This window comes from Delphinapterus leucas, chromosome 13, assembly GCF_059928025.1.
Source record: "Delphinapterus leucas isolate spDelLeu-1000000601 "Yukka" chromosome 13, BTC_Dleu_Yukka2, whole genome shotgun sequence".
NCBI lineage: Eukaryota > Metazoa > Chordata > Mammalia > Artiodactyla > Monodontidae > Delphinapterus > Delphinapterus leucas.
Window position 1 is genome coordinate 28,209,158 of NC_143141.1, and position 21,457 is coordinate 28,230,614.

The window sequence follows — 21,457 nt, forward strand, 5'->3', positions numbered from 1 at the left end:
CCTTTTAAAACGATGGGGAGAAATCAGAACATCACACACTGTCCCTTTCAGCTACTATGAACTGAGCCGCGAGACGACCAGCACCCCCTAGCACAGCGCGGACGGGCCAGCGCACGGGGGCCACTGTGACAGGCGACAGCACAAGAGACGGAAGCCCAGGCCCAGGGGCTCCGAGCTCCACCGGCAACGCCCAGGGGCCAAGGCGTATTACCTTTCCGGGATGTGCTTTCCGCCCTTCCTCGTGGCCGCCATGTCACCCCCGCCAGGAGTGCCAAAGTCGCCAACCCGGCATCCCCGGTGCCAGCACAAGGCCACGAACCACAGGCGCCTAGGCACAAGCCCACGCAGCTCGCGGACCTCCTTCTACCGCGCATGCGCCACCGCGTGGCGTGTCGAGATGACTGTCATCACGCAGGCGGATTAACGCGCTTGATCGGTAAAGAGGATTCTGATGCCTGCAATTTCCCTCCTTAGCCGGAGGCTGGTAGCACAGGTCCATTAGTTCGTGTGTGTACCCTTCAGCATTCCAATCATACGGGACATGGAAAGTTGTCCGACTCTCCCAGTTTCTTGTGTGGTTCTTTCAGATATTTCCCAAGTGCTTACATTCACACTTGTATCTTGTATGTAAGTATTTGTACGTAACAGGTATCCTGTAGTTTATAGAAGAGCAGCACACTATACACGTACTACATACATAGTCTACAATGTGTCTTGGATAGTGACGCTGTTATCTTTCTAAAATATAAACTTGGCTGGATTGCTCTGTCGCTTGAACATCTTCACTTAGCACAGAATACAGCCCAGGTTGTTAGCACAGCATTGAGAACTCTTTATAAACAGATATCAGTCTGTCTCTCCAACTGAATTATAAGTTCAAACTATGACTTACAAGGACCTACATCATCCACCTCCCTCCTTTGCCCTGCCAGCCTCCCCTGATCTCATTCTCTACTGCCCTGCCCTCACTCACTTTCCCCTGTCCAGCCACACTGGCTTCCTTACTATTCCTCAAACATGCCAAGCACAGGCGTGCCTCAGGGACTTTGCACCTACTATTCCTTCTGCTTCAGAACACACCCTCCCACCCCATCTCCACTCTCCCAGGACACACCCTCCCACCCCATCTCCACTCTCCCAGATATCCAATGGCTTGTTTCTCACTGCAAGGCTCTGCTCAATCGACATCTTAATAGAGGGGACTTCCCTGATCACCTACCACATTCCCTCACCTCTTCATCTTCTTTTGTTATCCTCCAAAGCATTTACCACCGCTTGACACTCCACATATTGACTTATTTATTCATCTCTCTCCCCCACTAGAATGGAAAGTACGTAAGGGCAAGAACTTTGTTCTCTTCCTACTTCCTAGAACAGTGCCTTCAACTTAGAAGGTGTTATACAAATATTTGCTGAAAATGAATGTATGACTTCTTTGCCCTTTCACACTACCCTCTAGTCACACCAGAGGCTGCCCCTCCAGAGCACAAGTTCAAGCCCTGGGCCTTTTGTACCTGTCCCCAATACCTGGGCTGTCCTTTCCTCATTCCGGCAAAATCCTCTTCCCCCAAGCCCAGCTCAAACGCTGTCTCCTCAGTCAGGCCTTCCTCAATTTCTCCTCTATATTCCTGCTGCACTTGATTCTTTTATCATAATTAACCCACTTAGACTCACTACATGTTTCTCTTTCTAGACAACTGGAAGTTGCTACTGAACAAAGACTTCTACTCACCTCTGTATCCCCGTGCCCTAACAACAAACCTATAAGGCTCTCGGTGTTTACTGAAACAATTCATTTTCTGAGTCTCTACCCATTCTAGGGAGTGCGTAGTATAGTCTCCTCCTCATTATCAGTGAGCCTGGCATCTGTGGGAGGGCCTTACAGCAGAGGAAGTCACCAATGGATCATAACTAAGGTCCTGAGACTGCAATGGCAGACAGCATGGTGAAGTTAGCCCACTGCATGCAGAAGACCCACAGAGGAGTCAGCATATGCAATGGACTACACTTGGTATAACATGTGAACAATCAAGGTTTACAAACGTGTTCTCATGCACTTGTAAGGATCTTCTAGCCCACGCGGAACAGACAGAACACACACAAAGGAGCCTGGAGGAAGTGAGTAGGCCGGCAGCTGCGCCCTAGTGTCTTAAGAGGTAACATTTCTGTGACTACAGTTTAAACACATCAGATAATTTGCCTCCTTTCTAGACACCCTGGTTATCACAGGACAGGCCAAGCCTCTCAAGTTTTAAAGCTAAAGTACACGGAAGATCTGTGAATAGGGCTGAAGATATTTAAGAGCTAGTACCTGCATTAAGCAACCAGGTTATAGAATGAACATTTATCTTGAAATTCCAGTCTCTCCCTCTCTCTCTCGCCTCCTATCCCCTATCTTCCCACCTCCATCTCTATTCCCTCTCCCCTACTCCCTGTTTTATGTATATACGTGCATCATTTTATATATACACGGAATATTTACTGTCTGTTACATTGATTTAATAAAGTGCACACTCCTCAGGCTAAATTTAGAAAGAGGACAAAATGAACACTTTCACATGGGCGTCAGTGGTGTTCCAAAGACAAAAGATTCCTCAGTCTTAAAACATGGCAAACACCATGTTCCTTCTGATAGTTAGATGCTAGAAAAAGGCAAGTGGATCCTTAAAATTCACACGCTATTAACACCTACTATCAACAGAGTAGATCTTAAAGCGGAAACAAGAAAACACCAGCCTTTTAAGTTCTTCCTGTCTGAAGATAAGAGTAAGAGGTGGTAGTGTTCTTCCTCACTTGCACCCGAAGGGTAAAAGCAGCAAAAATATCTTAAACACATATATGATGAGGAAGCCACTCTACCTGGTCCACTCTGTTTTGTTTTGCTTCTAGGGATCTGTCTCACTCTGAACCTTTGCTTTTTGTTTTCTCTTTTATGTACGCTAAGAACCTGAGAGTCTAAACCTTTTCTTCCACCTCTCAACCAATAAACAGGACAAAAGAACATTTTTATGTTTTTATGTATTTTCCATTCAAATTTTTAAAAAAGAGATAAGTAAGCTAGCTCAGTTCATATTTCTCACAAAGATCACTTTCCAAACTCAACTAAATTGTTTGTGACCATAAACAGGAAAAACACCGTACTCTAGTAGCACCATCTGACATTTCCACCTTAATGTTACCAAACACAACTTGACACGAATGTCAGAACTATTAAAAATGTTAAAAATCCCCAACCCCACTCAAAATGCATACCAAAGTTCAGGTAAAGGAAAAACAAAAACAAACACAAAAGCAACTCACCGTTATCTTTATGTTCTTTCAGAAACCCATTAACAGCACACTGGAATTTAAAACTAGTGTCGTCATCTGACACCTGATGCCCAATTGTACACATTTTTAAATAAGGAAGAGTTTCTGGTAAGTCCTATAAGGCAAAACCATGAAAATATGTATTATTTCCTTTGTAGGGAAAGAATAAAAAATTAATTAGAGAAGGCAGAATATAAACCAGGAGAGTACATTAAACTTTGTATGTCAGTCATTCTGATGAGAGCCATTTTTTCCAAAGCTGCTTTAACCAGTAATTATCACTTGATTTTCATTCAAACTGCAGAACGGACAGTTACCAGGCATGCAAAAGGAAAAGCAAATCTATGTGAATGAATGCACATGTAACTCAAAATGACATAAACAGTTCTGCCTACATTTATGTTCTATCTTACATTTCAAGGGCCATAAAGCGGCTGTGATTTAAGGAGAGTAGTAGAATAGAGTCAGAAGAACTTGGATTCGAATTAGGAAACAGAGGCAATTTCAGGCATTGTTGAGAACTGGTATTCTTGAGGTGGGAGAAAGTAGACTATCAATAGAAGACAGAAAAGGATAAGTGAAAATTCTCTAGTTCTGAATTTAAATGGAAAGTAGCAGTAGGAACCTATGACATATTTTAAAAATATTAAAAACAAACGTACATATTTCCTAGCTCTGACCACTGAAAAAGTCTAGAAACAACTGATGTCATGTCAAAAGGACTCAGGAGTCACCGAGAAGCTCCAACTGGCCAAAGATAGGGCCTCAGTTAGAATAATAACTGTAACGGAGTCCACGGTGATAGGAATAAATAAAATTTTACAAAACTGGTCAACACTGGAGGATATTTGTGAATCAACTCATTATTTTGAAAACTGTTAAATAAAAGAAGAGAATCATGCCTCTACAACTGAGCAACCAAACAGCTGATGAGGGGAATCTTCTCCTCGTACAAATATACCCAGCTAATAAGTGAAAAAAAGAACAACAGAATCCACCATTCTTTGAAGCCTCAACTGAATTAATGGATGTAGGTATGAATCATCAGTGACTGCTAATACCACAGAAAGACACAACTATATACGTCTCCATGGAAGAACACATCATCACCCATGAAACTGTCTTGCCAAAACAAAACATGCAAGCTTCATTCAGATCAACTACCGATTTACAGGAAATAAAAGGACTGAAGGATATGTTACCAACACATGGAATGTAATCATCGGCATCTAGATGGGACAAATCACCTGGTTTCTTTAAAAACAAAATTCAAGGAGGAAAAAAAAAGTGAGAGAGACATGGAGGGAGAACCTATAGATTAAACAAGACTTCAGAGACCTAACAATCCACGGCAAAGTGTGGACCTTATTTGGATCTAATTCAAAATTCTTATAGACAATTTTTTATGACGTTTAGGAGACAACTGCAAATTTGAGCACTCCCTGGGTATTTAATATTAAAAAATGATATTAAGGAATAAAAGTCCTATATTTTAAATGCACGTACCAAAAACGTACAGGTGTAATTTACATGTTGTCTCGGAGCTGCTTCAAGATAATACGGAATGGGGTGAAACAGGTGGGGGTATAGATAAAACATGACAGCCATCAGTTGGTAAATAAGAAAGCTGGATGAGTTCCTGGGTATACAAGGAACACTCACAGTAGTTTTATACTTTTGTATATGCTTAAAATTTGTGATAATTGTTTAAAAACAAGACGACACTGTAGAAAACAGTTTGGCACTTTCTCACAGGTTAAGCGTACAGCTTAGTATTTGGCAGTAGGCTATGATCCAACAACTCTGCTACTACCTACGCTGCACATCTAACAGAACTGAAAGCAGGGATTTGAACAAATATCTGTACACCAATGATCATAGCAGCATGATTCACAATACCTACAAGGTGGAAAACAACCAAGTGTCAATCAACCGTTGAATAACAAACTGTGGTCTATATACACACAATGGGATTTTCTAAGCCAAAAAAGAAATGGCATTTCGTTACGTGCTATAACATGGATGAACCTTGAAAACACGACGTTTAGTGCAATAAGCCAGACACAGAAGGACAAATACTGCAGATTCCACTTACACGAGGTACCTAGAATAGGCCAATTCACAGAGACAGAAAATAGAATAGAGGTTACCAAGGGTTGGTGGGAGGGAAAATGGGGTTGTTACTGTTTGATGGTTACAGAGTTTTTGTTGAGGACGATGAAAAAGTTTTGGTTCTAGACAGCGGTGATGGTTACACAACACTGTGACTGTACTTAATGCCACTGAACTGCATATTTATAAACGGTTAAAAGAAATATGATTTCTCTATATTTTACCACAATAAAAAAAAAGCAATAACAGAGCTGAAATTTCAATTCTTCCTTTTCCGAGAGTCAGTTTCATCGTCTGTAAAATTAGTAATTGTAGTTGTCTATCCTCTGAGCTTAGTGCAGGGTAAGCACTCAGTAGGAGATATCAGTACTACTTCCACTTCAAGAGCAAAGGATTGCTGTGAAGATTAACTAAGTCAACGGATATGAAAGAACTTTCTAAATGGCAAACTGCTCTACAAATATTAAAAGACATTAGGTGTTACTGTCTCCCAAGGCCATGGAACAGGTCAGAAGGAGGATAATTCTTTTGCACTGGAATGTCCTACATGGGCCAAGAGAATAGATGGGTTTCTGTACTATATCAGAAGGCATCAGGAAAAGGAAGCATAAAACTTAGAGAACAATTGTCTTTTACACTGATGCTTAAACATGCTCAGGCAACTGCTTAACATAAGTGCTAAAGACATAATGGACATACCTTTCTTTCTTTTTAGGATACTACTGTAACTACTAAAAGTTTACTTCATTTTCAAAATGTAGAACATGGAAGCTTATAGAATTTCTTAAGCATATCTAGAGCCTACTGCCAAATACTACAGTTCAATTCATATCTTTCATCTCATTTTGAAACAGCAATTACAAATGTGTATTTAAGGAAACCACTAGCTTCCCTTTTTGAACCCACGAGAGAAGGCCAGGACTCACCTTAGCATAAGATGATAACTACTGAACTACTATGAATTATTACAGTATCAGAAAGAAGGTCATTTTCAATTACGCCTTCCATTTACCTCTGGCTTGTAAGAGCGGCGAGTATTTGCTAAGTCAATAATCAGCCCAAGCTCTTCATTCTGTCCTTGGATTTTGTTAAGAGATCCAAGGGGGAGAAACGTTCTTCTGGAGCAAGATTCTTTTCAAAACTCTGTCAGAAAGAATAAAATAAGGAAGAACATATGTTTAAAGTCCTTTACTATGTTATCCATTTATTCAAACCCTGGGATGCTAACATATGAGATTCAAAGTCAAGTTTCCTCCTCTGCAGCTTACAAGCGATATTACAATCCTTTCTTCCAGAGAGATTAGACCGAAGAAAATAAGCTCACTTCTATATAGTTATTTCTATGTTTGTTTATTTCATGTTGGTCTCCTAACCTGACTCTAAACTCCCAGAAGGCAGGGACCACATCAATTTTGCCTACCACTGTATTGCCAGCTCCAAGCGGAGTGCCTGAAAATAGACACAGAAATAAATACTTCTTGAACATCTACATATAGGAAGGATGGCTTTCACTGCTAAATATTCTTTCATGTATTTGGCTTATACATGTACCCTGTTCCATTGATCTCTTTGGTTATTCAAGTGTCAGCAACACACACTTTTTTTCTTAATTGGTAGACTAGTTTTAGAGCAGTTTGAGATTCACAGCAAAACTGAGCAAAATGTACACAGTTCCCACTTACACCCTCTCTCCTTCATCCCACACAGCCTTCCCCATTATCAACATGCCATACCAGTGTGCTTCATTTGTTAGAATTCATGAACCAACACTGACACATCGTTATCAATCAAAGTCCACAGTTTATTGCATTCATGGTACAAGTAACCGACTATTTCTTTATTTCTAGTATAGTCATCCCCAAACATTTACATACTGAGATACATATTACTTTCTTATAAATTACTTTATTCTTTATTTATAGTTAGGGCATTGCATTGTTTTTTTTTGTTTTTTAATTAAGTACAAAAGTTGGTTGTATTTGTCTATGAATCCCATTTCTGGATAGTAAAAGAGGTATTAAAAAGTATTTGCTATAAAAAGGGAAAATGGAGTACGACGGGGTTGAGAGCCAGGGCTCTATATGGTGAATTCAGATTTCTGGAAGAATACGGTATTAACTTTTGCTCACCTTTTTTAAAGGAACTTTGAAAGCAATGAAACGAGTCCCAGGCATCCGCTGTTCAACTGGGAGATAGTCTTTCCACCTGTTAATATAGTTTTTGTTAGGCAAATTTTATGTTAGGCTGTCTCCCTGCACAGGATGAATGCGCCTTGAAAATGGAAATCATATCCCTCTACATCGGCTCCCAGGTGGTCCCAGCGTCCCGACCCCGACCCCGGCCGCGCGCGACACACTTTCCACAAACTGACACACACGGAGCCCGCGCGAGGGCCGGGTCGCGCGGGCTTCCCCGCCGGGTCGCCTGGAGGCCGGTCCCCCGCAAGCCGAGCGCACGAAAGGGCGCCCCAAAGGCGCCGGCCCAAGGCGCCCGCTGCGCTTTCCCTTTGGAAGCTGGGCTGCGGGGCCCAAGCGTAAACCCTGAGACAAGGAACACGCGCACCACGCCGCCACGGGGGACGACAGGCCGGGCGCCCACCTAGCCGGACACCCTGCATTTCTGCAATCACCGGACGCCTGTGTAAATTTCCGTCTGGCCTGTCATTTTCCAAAGGCCACTCAAGATCAGGGGACAGAACGCCTCCTCTCCAAGTGTCCTGCCAGCCCACCCACTCAAGATCAGAGGGACAAAATGCCTCACTAAAACAAAACAGAAACAGAAACACAAAAAAACTGGAGAGAGGGAGGAAAGGGTGCCCTGAAAAATAAAAAAAAATTAAAAAAACTAAGCACGTTGACAGCGCTAAGAATAAACTACCAGGAAAAAGAAACCCTACATGTCAGATCCTAAAGTACAGAAGGGCAAGCCCGCCGACATTCCAGGACCGGGGGGACCGGGGTCCCCAGCCCTGCAGAGCCAACCGCAGACCGGCTCGGGCGCCCCTCGGAAGCGCGGGATCCCCGCGGCCGAGTCTGTGACCCCCGGCCGGCGCCGGCTCCCCTCTGCCCACCCTGCGCGCGGGGGCTGGAAACTGCCGCGGAGAACCACGGCGGGGCGGGAAGGGGGGCTCCAAAGAGGGTCTGGCGACTCGAGTCGCTCCGTTTCTCGGTGGGCTCAGCGCGCGCCGTGGGGGAACAGGAGCGGGGGTCCGGGAGGAGGGGACGGACGGCACTTACGTAGACCGGCAGCGGCCACGGGTAGACGGCGGGCTCGGTCCCCAAGAGCGACTCCAGCCTCAGCTCCAGCTTCTCCCCCATGTCTTCGCGCGCGGGCCCCGCACCGCGCTAGTCTGGCGGTTGGGGGAGGGGCGCGGCGCCGCCGGCGGGGGCGGGGCAGGCGGGCAGGCGGGAGGCTGAGGGGGGCCTGGTCTGGGCCTCAGCTGCCGCCGCAGCGCTCCCGTCCGACCCCCGGCTCCCTCTTTGTGGTCACAGGCCCGGGGCCTCCAGCGCTGCTGCGAACTCGGGCCGGCGTGAGGCGACCACAATGAGCCGGGGGCCGGGCTGAAACACTCCCGGCACGCGCGATCCGCCCCGTGGACTCGCAGGCTCGCACGCACGCACGCACGCACGCACGTACGCACGTCTTCGGCTGCCCCTGGCCACCCCCACCGGCCTGAAGTGGGGACCCGGGAAAACCCCTCATGGACAGTCGTGGCGGGTTTGACTCCCGACCTTGACGTAGCGTGACACACCCCCTCCCCCCCCCAATAAAAGAAAAGGAGCATAGGAGGCAATCTCATACATTATTGATAAACACATACAAAGACACTATTGGTACAAAACTATTTCTCCATACAGCAACTTTGAATTTTAATAATAAATACATATATGTATCAAACATTAATAAAAGAATAAAATTATCCAATATGAGTACATTTGCTCTTGTTTTGCAATTAGTTCCAGGATTCTATTTTAGATTACTACTTCATATCTGAGAGAGTTGGGTGTGTGTTTGGTTTTGTGGAAGCTGCATTGTGCTAAATTTTACCTTTCTTTCTTGAATTAAATGGCTTTTGTTATCCCTTGGGAATACTGAAGACAGCAACAGCAGATTACTACCTACCAGTGGAAAAGTATAAATAGCAATTTTAGCCACTAGTGATTCTGAAATTGCCCTTAACTTTGTCCTTATAAAAATGCTCCAAGAATTACGTTTTGCAAATCCACAGATTTACTATCCATATTCAAGTCATTTATGTGGAGAAAGAATGTAGCCAGCCTTATCAGTAACACAGGATGTTACAGCCATCAAGCCATCAGCCACTGAAGCCACACCCAAAGCCGCACCCTGAGGGGATTCAGGATGGAGAAAACAGGATACTGGCCCTAGATAATTAAAGTGCAAATCAAGGGAATGATTTCCAGGAGACCAGATTCTTGCATCTCACCATATATGGAAAAGTGCTACATTTATTAACTTAAGATGTCTAGTTTCTTTAATTAACAGTAATCTTTTGATGTTCCAACTACCTGTCTTTTTTTTTTTTTTTTGCAAGAACCTCTAAATACCCTGTGCCCTCCCTTAGCTCTTCAGAACAGTCCCTCAGAGCTATCTGAGAGGCTGTCTCCTGATTTCAGTCCTCAGTATGTCTTCCACATAAAACATAATTCTCAACTTCTAGGTTGTGCATTGTTTTTCAGTCAACATTTAATTGTATGGCTCATGTAGGTACTATGCCTAAATGTAATGGGATGAGCTGTAAATTATTAAAACTAGATAAATCCTGTCAGCTCTACCACTAGCTGAGATCCAGGCTTTCACCTCTGGATACCTCTGGCAGATATGGGGTCTGTGTTGGTCTTAAAATTATTCTTAGAATAGTGGGGACTCATTCATTCTTTCAACACATTTTATTGCTTATATTCTATGTGTCAGTTACAGTGCTGGGTCTTGAAATACAGAAGTCAACACACGAAAATACAAGGATAAAACACATTTTCTACCATATTAACTTTTTTCATTCATCAATTCATCCCTAAATCATTCAACACGCATCTTCTTATTGAATACTGATGAGGGGTCAAATGCTATGCTTAACACTCAGTATATAGCTGCAAACGAGATGGACAGGCCCTGATTTTGATGTCACTACTATCTTTTGTCCTGCCATATAATGGGACAGCTTCATTATTCCCTTTACCCTAAGTTTTTATCACAAATTGCTAATGAAAATAAAGCTGTTAGTGGAGTTTCAACATGCATAGGTAAATGAGAACACAGAACTCCCCTTTCTCATGTCCCGTTCTCCTCCTTCTAACTCCCTATGTGAAGTCACTTTGTGCCAAGGCCAAGAAGCTGTGCCCCAATAAGAACCAAGCTGATTTCCTCACACTGACTGGGGCTATTGCACACTTAGAAGGCTTGATGCTTAATTTTGATAAGCAACTAGAAGACCATGGAGACAACCTATAAAAATGATTTGTCTTGGGAGAAAATACTAAAGAGGGTTAATGTGCTGTTCCACATGTCTAACCCCCTGGATTAAACCACAGGCACCAAGGTCACCAAGTGTACTTGGCAACAATGAGCTAATAATAAAAAAAAGCATCATACTGTTATTGTATTCATTTTCCCCCAAGGCGCTCTCTGATAAACACCACAACCTCTAAGAGAACTGAGAACAGCTTCCTTGTGGGGTAGGTCATATAATATATATGCATCTTTTTCCAAGCAGTTAAATCATATCCAGCTATCAGCACACCTTACTTAAGGCGATCGTAATGTATGAGATTAAATGTTCCTACCTGATCGGAAAACTTCTTGTCCTCAATTCATTGGCTGTACTGGATTTTTTCTTCTTGGGTCAGACCTTCAGACTTCTACCAGAAATCGTTCCTTTGGGGAAACCAGGCCTTCCCAGAAACTCAGGAAACTGAAAGGGAGACAGCAAGAGAGAAGGAAATTATTTGGACACATAGACCTCAATTGTTTGGTTTTAAGTAAACGTCCAAGCAAACATCTTCTAGATGGTATAATAACTTTAGGGAAATTCACGGTTTATAAGTTTGGGTACTCATAAACTGAACATATTATGATAAGAGTACAGGTTGCATTTTGTGTCTTCAACTCAAGCAAAGGCTTCAAAAAAGGCCCAGTTATCCTTTGTTCATTAAGACACAAAGAGAGGGCGAAAAGGGCAAGTTTCGAAGTCTTTTTCTTTACAATTTACTTCCTTTCTTCAGTCTTCAACAAGATCTTCAGGAAATTAACTTTACTAAAGTTAATTATTCATAAAATAAACATAGGAACCTGCAGAAGACTATTTCACAGAGACCTGTAATGTACAATATCCATTGCATACATGCACCATGAGCTTGTCTTTTCTAGCACTGGCATACACAAAACTCTGTGTGTGTGTGTGTGTGTGTGTGCGCGCGCGTGTGTGTGTGTGCGCACGTGTGTGTCTTTTTCTGTGATGGAGCCATAGGGAGAAAATAAATCTATTGGCTGCAATTCAGTGATGTACGAAGATTTAAAGGTAAAGGAGAAGGTTACATCAAGTGAAACTATAAAGTCATGAGGTTGTGGTTCCAAAATAATAACAATAGCAGTCTTCTGTAACCAAGGGAGCAGGCTCCTCAAATTATAGTCACACCTGTTAGACCATCTGCCCATACATTTCACACTATCATTAATGGAAAACAAATGGCACTGTCTCTCCTTCCCTTTATCCATTGGCCATCCTCATATGAACTCTTTTTCTCTTCAAGGTCATGCTCTTTCCTATCTGTTTAAAAATATTAGGATTTAGGAGGAGTGATACGTAATGTGCCGTGCCTTGGTACTTGTACCAGTGACGGCTCTGTAAGGAGCACTGGGTTGTTAGGAGGCTATCAACTGAGTTCCCCTAGAAGCAGAACTTGAGGCGATAATTTGAGTGCAAACTGCTCATCTGGGAGGTGCTTCCAGAAAACTCAGAAGTGGAGTGGGAATTGAGAATGGAGGCATGGAAGGAAGCCAACAGAGGTGTATTACCGAATAAATTACTCCTGCAGGGAACTGCTGCCAGTACTTCAGGCGAGTTCTGTGAAACTCTACAGAACATGTCTCAGAGTTATCCCAAGAATCGGTGAGAAACTTGAAGTACTTATCTTCCAGTCCCCTCTGTCCTTGGTTGAAAGCTACACCCAGATACATTAACTCCTGTACACTTCTGGCCTGCCCTAAGGTGGATAATTGCAGGCGGCAGCATGATTCTATCAGCATATACTGGAATGATGAGTGCTGGGGAGATATGAGTGGAGCATCGAAACCATCTAATACAGTCGGGGCAGGAGATATTAACTATTGGCTTGAAAGTCCAAATGGATAACCTTAAATTCCTGGGTTTATGGTTTTACTTTGAGGTATTTAAGCAGGATGTATGAGTAAAAATTTCCTCTGTTAAATCAAGTTTCAGGTCCTAACTCCCTAATCTTCTGGAAAACTGTGGTATCTTTTAACAGATTTTTGAAAAGTAACATGATTAAGATTTCAAATTGACCATTCATTCATTCACTCATTCAACACACATTTATTGAACACCTAAAGTATGTCATGGGATAAACTAGGCACCAGTGTTACTGTTACTAAAATCATTATAGTGCCACCTACAATTCAATGTATTGTGACACTCAAGTAAGAAAATCCATAGTTACCGTAAAAGATATTACAGAGTGCTATAGGAAGACACAGTAAGACCTTAATTCATGCTGTGGACAGTAGTATATGGGCGATATCAGTAGGGCTTCCTGTAGAAGGCAATTGAAATGGATATGTAACATGAAGGAAGGGTGAAGTTTTGAGGAAAAGAGAAGATAAATTCACAGTTGCCAGAAAATGAATGGTTAAGGATCAGTCCAGAAAGGAGTTCCATTCATAATCAGTATAAGAAATGCTCACTAGGGCTTCCCTCGTGGCGCAGTGGTTGAGAGGCCACCTGCCGATGCAGGGGACACGGGTTCGTGTCCCGGTCCGGGAAGATCCCACATGCCGCGGAGCGGCTAGGCCCCGTGAGCCATGGACACTGAGCCTGCGCGTCCGGAGCCTGTGCTCCGCAACGGGAGAGGCCACAACAGTGAGAGGCCCGCGTACCGCAAAAAAAAGGAAAAAAAAAAAAAGAGAAATGCTCACTGGCGTGTAGAAAAAGAAGACAATGGAGAGGGGGGTAGAAGCCAGATCATGCATAGTCCATGTATGTATAAAGTGCTATGGTCTAGTCTTTGTGTTCCCCTCCAAATTCATACGTTGAAATCTTAATTTCCGTAGCTGATAGTATTAGTAGGTGGGGCCTTTGGGAAATGATTATGGTATTAGTGCTCTTAATAGAAGAGACCCCACAGAGCTCCCTAAGCTCTTCTGCCATGTGAGGATACAATGAGAAGTCTGTGATTCAGAAGAGGGCCCTCATCTGACCATACTGGCACCCTATTCTTGAACTCGCAGCCTCCGGAGCCGTGAGAAAAAAAATTCCTGGTGTTTATGAGCCACCCAACCTGCAGTATAATCTTACAGCAGCCCAAAAGGACAAAGAGAGTTTGGATGTGAGATTTTACTCCAAGAAAGATGGGAATCCATTGAAGGATTTTACCTGGTAACTTAGAAGAGAGAAAAGTTTCATAACACAATCAGGTACTTTTATAAGAAAAATTTGTTTCTTTTTCAGAAAGATCACTCTGGAAATACTGTGACTAGATTTTTGGAGAAGTCTGATGGCAGGCCCGGATATAGAAAGATGAGTTGGTAGTCCATTAATATAAGTCAAACAAGAAAGTGGATATAAAAAGTGTGAATTTGTGGCTGAGAGTTCTTTTCTTTTACTACTTGAAAAATGTTATGTCAATGCTTCTGACTCCATAATTTTAGACAAGAAATATGCTGTCATTGGAATTGGTTTCTCAATAAGTGATGCATCGTTTCTGCCTGTCCACTTTCGAGATTTGTTTTGTCTCTACTTTTCAGAAGTTTAATTATGACGCGTCTTGACAAGGATACCTTTGTGTTTTTCCTCTTTGGATTTGCTCAGATCCTTGGATGTGTGCTTATGTCTTCTAAAAAATTGGGAACGTTTTAGTCATTATTTCTCTGAATACTTTGTCAGTCCTACGTGCTCTCTTTTTTCATTCTGGAACCTTGATGATATGAATGTTAGTGCTTTCGTTACTGTTTACAGGTTCTTGAGATCCTGTTCTTTCTCCCATCTCTACCCCTCAGCCTATTTTTCTCTGTACATGTGGTACATTGTATTGATCTCTTCTAAGTTCATGATTCTGTGCTTTGTAATCTCCACTCTACTCTTGAGCAAAGTTTTTGGATTGTTGTATTTTTCAGTTCTACTGTTCTCATTTGTTTTTATTCTTATAACTTCTAGTTCTTTGTTCACATTTTCTATTTTTCCCATTTCCGTCAAGGAACACATAATTGCTAATTGAAGCATTTATGTGACAGCTTATTTAAAACCCCTGTCTGATAATTTCAATAGATGTTTTATCTCAGTGCTGGTGTAGGTCTATTGTCTTTTCTCATTTATTCTGTGATTTCCTGCTTCTTGGTGCCATGAGTATTTTTCAATTGGATTCTAAACATTGTGAGTTATTATATGACTCTGTATCCCATTTAATTTTATTATTACTTTTTAGAAGGAAGTCATCCTATTGGAGGTGGAGTATGAGGACTGGGGGGTTACGTACAGATTTCCACTGGGCCCTACTGTCAAAACCCCAGCAAAAGTGGGCACTTACATTCTCTCACTGCAGACAGATCAAGTAGAAGTTCAGCTATCCTACTGGCCCTTCTGACACCTTCCCCCCAAAAGTGGGAACATTAATATCATTCTGTTGCCTTTTAGTAGGAGTGGAAGTTCATCTCCCCAGTAGATTTCTTGACACCAGGGGAGGGGAGAGGTGAAGTGTTTGCTGTGTTTGCTGTCCTTCCTCCCACTTCATTCCTTCTTGTTGATGCCGGGTGTGGGTAGAGGGTCAGCTACCTGCTGGCCCCACTGACACCAGGGTAAGAGGAAGAGAACTGCCAACTAGCCCTGCTTGTGCCATCTCATTCTGTCTTACTGCCTCAGGACGGTTATGGGGATTCAGCACCCCATTGGGTCTCACGGACACCATGTGTTGGGGGTTAGTGGGGTGCCTACTCCCTCCAACCTGTAACATCCTATTCTTATCGATGTCAGGGAGAGACGGAGGCTAGGTCCCACCACTGGACCCCACGACTGTGTGAGGGCAGCCCAGTGTTAACTAGCCTGTCAGGCACCACCTTTGAAAGTCTCTTTGCTAATGCAAAGGGGTGGAGGCTCAGCTCACCACTGCACCACACTGAAACAGCCCTGGTGGCGAATCAGAGCACTGCCTCTTCTGGAGGGCAGGAGTGGGGTGGTGTGGAAGATCAAATCGTAGCTTGGCCCAACTGAAACCACAGGACATAGGGGATGGGTGCAATATTCCACTGGCACTTGGCTCGAGTAGTGTGTATATTATTGCCCAAATGGTTTTCTGTCTTTGACAACCCCTTTCCTCATACCTTGGCTAGGGGGAACGGGGGTTTTGTGTTTTCTTTTTTGAAGCTTTTTTGTCTGTTGTTCTGTTGGTGGTTATTGATTGGGGGTTCCTGTAATACCCTCTCCAGGATGTATGGGAAGCAACAGGAAACACAGGGGACTCATCACCATGTTATTCCTCAAGTCCCAAAGTCCCTAGTTAAGTCTGCCTTCTCATTTCCACCTTTCAGTGTCTTCCTATGTTTGTCTGTTGTTATGTTCAGGGTTTTAGTTTTAAGTGGAAGAACCTGGGAGAAATGGGCTACTTCATCTTCTTGGAAGCAGAGGTCTGGAGGCCTATGGATGTTACAAAGTACTGCTGACTGTAAATTAAAATTTGATGATATACACCTTGCCCTTTAAGAATTCTTCTGCTAGATGATGTGGCTTCCCAAAGTAGCTACAATTTGATTTTCATACTTCTAAAAGTCAAGTGTTTTGCCGCAGTTGAAATTTAAAGATAAGCAAGAGATGAGGCTAAGATGATCTATGTGGTAACAGATTAAAGTTGGAAACATCAATATACATTCATGCTTAGCTTAATATTGCTTCATATTACCTTAACACACATGGTTATGTAGAGAGATACTTATAGATATGTCCATATACGTGGGGAATGTACACACATGTTATCTCTTTGCTCTGTCAGCTGAGAAGATCTAGAAGCAATGACATCCGGGCAGCAATTAGCACACCCCACACCCAGATCCTGCTGTCTAATGCTGTTCTCCACTAAAAAGACCTAGTTATCCTTGAAGAAATAGCTGATTCTAGGACTGGGGCAGTAAATATACAAGATTTATATACAAGGCCATCTTATAGTGTCAGAAAGTAAGGAAGTTCCAAAAAAATATATAGGATGGGGATACCTCAGAGTGGCGCACGAGCCACTGAACTGAAAAGAGTTCACAAGGGTCAGGACTAGAGCAATTTGAGGAACAAAGTAACTAACGTAGAATTAGATTATGACCCAAAGTATAAAATAAAAATCCGTGAGTTCTTCTGATATAAATAAATAATTGGATACATAAATAAATGCGGGAGAATAGATAAATCTCCAGTGCAAAAGAATTCCAAATAGTTTATGTAGTACTCCATCTTAAGCATAACTCTCTATTCCTTAGTTGTGGGCTGAGCATATTGACTTCCTTCCAAAAAGTACAATATGGAGAAGGGAAAACAGTAATTTTACAATGGAGAAACCTGAAAAACACTACCTCAGCCTGGTGATCAAGGTCGACCTCAGCATTCATAATGCATATTGATACTTTGTACACTTGATGTGATCTGACAAAATAACCCTTCTACTCTTGTGGTCTTCCTCCCCCAAACACATAATCCCAATATTATCATGAAACATGCATCAAACAAATTCTAGTAGCGGGCATCCTACACAAGCCTAACTACTCAAAATTGCCAAGGTCATGCAAGGAAAATCTGAGAAGCTATCAAACCCAAGAGGAGCCTAAGGAAACATGGCAACTAAATGTAATGTGATGTTTTGGATGAAATCCTGGAATAGAAAAAGGACATTAGGTAAAAACTAAGGAACTGGACTAATGTATGGACTATAGTAAACAATAATGTATCAATATTTGTTCACTGATTGTAACTGTAACATACTAATATAAGTTGATCGTCACAGAGGGAAATGGGTATAGTGTATATGGAAACACTTTATACTATCTTCTCAATTTTTCTGGAAAATTAAAACACTTCTAAAAAATAAAGTCTATAAAAACGTTGTGTTTTCTTGTTTTATGATTATGTGCCTGTATTTCCTAATAAATATGTAAATTTGCTTTGCCTTCCTTGATACTGATATTAAAGAAAATACTAAGTAACTCTGAAAGAATTTGTAACTCCAATTTAACAAGCAATAATTCTGGGTATTAACTTTTTAGGAGAACCCACTGAATCAATCAAAGCAAATTGTCTTTAAAGGCTGAATTTCTTTTCAGTGTTTAATCTTTTCTATGATTAATGCATACCACAAGCATGGTTCTCTTTCAAAGGGCAGAAAACATTGCTTGTAGGCAAGGTCTAAAATACAGTGAAATATTCATGTATGATGCTATAACAACTTTAATGTATTTTATGTTTTCAAAATGATGAAGTGTTATTTCAGTCAATAAAGTATTCACTTTTATACATTTCCTACCCACCTTTTCCCAGAACACCCACAAGGAAATGATACTATCATCTGATATTAGGCTCATCAATTTAAATTGGAGTTTTTGGTAGCTGTGGTTGCCAACGGTACTGGAATGTGTGATACTTTTACAAATCCTCTCCATGGCAAAATCTGATCTTCACAAGGTAGATCATAGTACGTGCCTAAGGCCAATGACATAGAGCTTTGTAGCTAGATTACCAAGCATTTTACTTAGAGGCACAATAGAATGTAGAAAAGGCCATTTCTCCTTCTGTCTTTTTCTGCTCAAAGGTCACTCACCATCTCAGAAGTTTTCCATAAACTCAGACTATATAATGTCACTTAATGTGAATGTAGCTCAACATTCTGTTTTAGTACAGCTAATCTCACATTATTTTATTGGTCCTAAATATGTAAATCATCAGCAAAGTTTTGTACTTAACTTTTTTTTTGGATGTGGACCATTTGTTAAAGTCTTCATTGAATTTGTTACAATACTGCTTCTGTTTTATGTTCTGGTTTTTTGGCTGCGAGGCATGTGGGACCATAGCTCCCCGACTAGGGACTGAACCCACACCCCCCTGCATTGGAAGGCGAAGTCTTAACCACTGGACCGCCAGGGAAGTCCCTGTACTTAACTTTTAAGAATAATTAAAATAAGCTATTCAACACATTTTTCCTAAAAAAAAAAAAAAAAAGTAATTCTTCTTAGGCTGGCCCTGGACACATACATGACTTTGCCATTTTTTCCATGGATTATTTTCTTATCTGTTCTACTGTGTCACATTTGTTCTACCTTCTCAAAAAGAAGCATTTAAAAATTCATCTACGCGTTCATGCATTCATACATTTATTAAATAAATCTACTGAACACCTACATACGGCACAGAAAAGGAGGCAGAAAACTAATCTGGGTTGCACAGAAAGTAATGAACTCAGTTAAAATTTTTGGTGAAAACAGGTGTTACTCAATCTACTGGAAATTACATTTCATTATGGGGACTCACACACTCAAGGAAAACCAAGACCTAAATAATAATAAAGTAATAAAAGCACTAGCCATTTACTGAGTGCCTGCTTTTACCTGACTCTGAAACTCTAAAATCATTACGGATGTTTTGAGGATTGTCTGATATAATTGCAATTTCTATTTTACAGATGAAAATAACAAGGTTCAGAGACATTAGGTTACTTGCCTAAAGTGAAGTGGCCCAGAAACTACACAACTGGAAATTGAACCTTAGATTTCATAATGCCAAAATCTGTGCTTTTAATCACAATGTGTGTGTGTGTGTGTGTGTGTGTGAGAGAGAGAGAGACAGAGAGAGAGAGAGAGAGACAGAGAGAGAGAGAGACAGAGAGAGACAGAGAGATAGAGAGAGAGAAAGAGAGAGAATGTGTTTAATAGAGAACTTCTGAGAAATGGCAAGAAAACTGCCAGGTACCCATAAAACACTAATTTAGGAGCTTCTTACTATACAAGTAATTGTTAATCATATGGCTGAACTAAGGATCTCTCACTTTTGAACTAAGAAATCAAAAGCTTCCAGAAGTTGAGTCTAAATTTTACACTTACATAAGATACTTCATACAGAATGCTAAAGTATACTAACTAAAGAGTTCTGAAAATACTGGAAGCATTCATACTAGTATGATTTCATAATGTGGATAATAGAGGATTTAAGAAATTGGCAGATGCAACTGCAGACTCATTTCTTATCATTTCTGTGAAGGGCAAGATAAATCAATAAAATGAGAAAAATGAAAAAAGAATGGCTAGCAATTTTAGGTAGTTTGCTTCATCTCCTACTAGGAAAGACTAAGCAAAAAAAAAAAATTCTCGGAATTTTATTTTGAAAGCACCTACAACTGTATATGGTCTTTTTATACCAAAAAACTTGGAATTATGAACTGTCAAATAAGTCTAATCTTCTCTGATGATAAAATTGCTGGCTTTATTTGAAACTATGAAATGAAAAGTGAGGTAATAATCAGAAATTCTTAAGAAAAGGAGTAGACAAAACAAAATTCTAAGAGTTGTGTCAAAAAATATTTTGAAATGAACATAAAATCCCCATTACTGGTACAGAGCTTTTAAAACTTTATCTTGGTTTTAAGTTTTAATAAATATTGATATGTTTACATAATTACTGTCATAAGGAAGACACAATTTTAGGTCAGCTTTCTTCATTCTTTCTTTATTAAGCATTATTTTATTTTGCTCCATCATCTTGTAATTATAATATAGTAACTGTGTCACTTTCTACTAAGTGGATATAATTTCCTAAACTGTTTTCCTATTCTTAACAATTAAAGGTGTTTCCAATGTTTTGTTATTACAAATGACATGACAATGAGCATCTTTATATAATAATTTTCTGGATTATAAATTATTTATCGGCATAAGCTTCCAGAATTAGAATTAATGTGTAAAAAGCTATTAACATTTTTATCTTGCTAGACATTGCCAAATTACTTGTCAAAAGATGGAACCAAATTATATTGCAAAAATCTTTGCCAACAGAAAACATTATATACAATTTTTGATTTTGCTGAATTATTAAGTTGGAAACCTATGTTCCATTTCTTTGAATTCTTTGATAACAGGGTGCTGCTGGAGGCTGCGAGGGCAGCCATGTCCATGAAGGCTCCCCAGAGTTGGAGCGGGGAAGTGGAAAAAGGTAAAAAAAAAATACTAATTGTATTTTCCCTCGATTGTTATCTCTCATTCTTTTCTGCCTCTGTGTAACTTATATCCAGGTAGCTGGAGAAACATCATGTGGCAGGGAAAATTGGTATTCCAATAAATTAATAAACACCAACTTCAAATGGATTTTCAAGACTGGAAATATTGCTCTGACTTACAGTAAGTTCTTTCTAATTCTCCTTAAGGACTATTTTCTTAGAAGCTTTCCCTACCCTCCTCAAATTTCCCTCCATCCTCTCTACTTCCTTCACTCTGAGCTGGTGAGGCGCTTCCTAACTCATTAGGAACACAGAAGTCAGTAAATAGTCCACTGCCAAATCCGTTAATTCATTAGCATTTGCATTGATCTTTGTATTCCCTTGCACTACAGGAGTTCAAGTTCAAAAGCCACGTGCACTAGAGATAGCATTTCATTTTCTCTCATCTTCTCAAGTACTTCACAGCACTGCATTTTCTACAACCCATCTACTCCTTATGAATGATTCTTGCCAAAATTCAACCTCATTCTAGACTAGTAACTCCAACTTAAAATGTTAAAAACTATACGTGTAACACGAAAGCCTCCCTCCTCCTCTAATCCCTGCATATC